We start from the raw sequence: 2,043 nt of genomic DNA on the forward strand, positions 1-2,043 counted from the left end.
CCTCATATCTTGTAAAGTGACATTGATAATTGATTGGGTGGTTCTTCTTCACAATTGTTTGGTTATTCATTGAGTCAGTGAGGGGGACTTGTCATTGTCATGCTTAATACTTTCCATTCACAAGCCAAAACCCTAACCCTCACCTTGTTATGTAAAAAATTGTCATTGAAGAAACACTTTCAAGTTTCTTTTCGAAGGTATTGATGAAAATCCTCCTATGGTGGACCACTCCTATAAAACCCTAATGAGCTCTCATGAGAGCCCTATCATGATTAACTCGAGGAGCCTTTAAATCATTATGTGAGATTCTTTCTTTAAAATAAGTCTTTATGGTAGAAAGGCTATCTGTAAATATTAGTCACTAGAATATTTTCACATCATCTTGTCCTCTTAAGGAGCAGATTTTCCTCCCCTCCATTAAGTAACCTATTTAAGGTTAATTATAATCAAAGTTTATTTTAACATAAAAGAATCAGTTGAGTGATAGGAGATCTCATTACCAGCCAGCCTACCATGATCGTAGATCCTAATGAGAATTACATTACCACTATTGGTCACCAAGCCAAGGAAATAACTTGCAGTAGAAAATCTGAAAGAGACGAGGTCTCATCATGAGTTGGTTTGTTTATTCTTGTTAGTTCTTATGATTGACATTGTCGTTAGTAGGTTACCAAGCGAGGACAACAACCTTTAGTTAATTCCTAAACCAAAGTATATTCTTTTAAATCACTTAGAATCTATATCTAATATATGGGACACAAGGAATTCACGAGGTTAAAAGGCATCCTTGTCGAGGCTATAGATGATTGTTGGCAGTAGGGCCATGCATGTGGTATTAAAGTTAATTTTACACTTTGATTTACTTGGTTGTTTTTGTCTTTCCATGAACCCATTATCATATCTCTCTAAGAATGGATTTAAGATCCTTTCAATAATTTTCTTTGGAGTTTTATCTTTTTTAAATATGAAGGTTTTCATGGATGTGGGACCCTTAGTGCACGTGATTCACTTTGCATGAGCAAGAGGAGCTTTAGCTATATGCTTGGATAACGGTAAGATGGTCATCCTGGGAAGGTTTTGTTTTGTCATCTTTCCTTGTTCCTATTTACATCCATTTTTTAACACCATTTCTTTCAAATTATGTCACTTTTATTTGTAATGAGGATATTGAGATGAAGAATTGTTGATTAGGGTTTCTCTTGAGATGCTTCGTTCAAATTTTGATGGTTGGTTATTTCATGATAACAATATGTTGGCAGTAACAACATTATTAGTATTCCTAGGGTATCCCTCACATTATTTATTCTCTTGAAAATCAGTCTTAATGAATGAAAAGTACAAGAAAAACCAACGTGTATTTCCTTTCTTAGAACAACAATTCCTAAGAAGAGGATTTTTTGTCTATAGAAAGTTGCACGAACATTATTGCAAGTGCAAGGTCACCCATAAATGTTTCAATTTTAGTTTTTTACGAGGGAGCATTAATACAAAAGTTGATTCGTTTGCATGAGGACATGCAAGATGATCGGCATAGGCACATGTCACACCTTGGAATTGTTGTACTTAATGCATCCTTTTTCCTATATGATGTCGTGCTTATTCCCTTGTTTTACTCACTTATGAACTTCTACCTTACACTCCTGCATTCCTTTGCTGCAATAGCAAAGATTTATGCTTCGCTTTTATTTTATCTAATAACACCTTCCTGATATGCATTGCATAGGGATCCTGCACCAAGTATATGTGGACAACTTCATCATTAAAGCTTTCCACAAAGGAAAATGCTAGCTGGTAGTTAAAACATGTGTTTGGAACTATTTTGGAGGCTATTTCACAATGAGAGGTGCACTTATTTTTCATTGATTTGTTCCTGCACTAAAGAGCAACATTCGTGCACCAATTTGGGGATTTCATACATTGGCAACTTTTCAGGAAAAGTCAAAGATGTTTTTTATCCAAAATAATGTTTTAACACTTCCAAATGAGTTAGAATGGACCCAAGTCACACATGTGATTTTCTAGAAGTAAATTGACAAATGAGCC

This window comes from Pinus tabuliformis, chromosome 8 (assembly GCF_031772625.1).
Source record: "Pinus tabuliformis cultivar Carrire ecotype Pingquan chromosome 8, CPIR1, whole genome shotgun sequence".
In the NCBI taxonomy this organism is placed as follows: Eukaryota; Viridiplantae; Streptophyta; class Pinopsida; order Pinales; family Pinaceae; genus Pinus; species Pinus tabuliformis.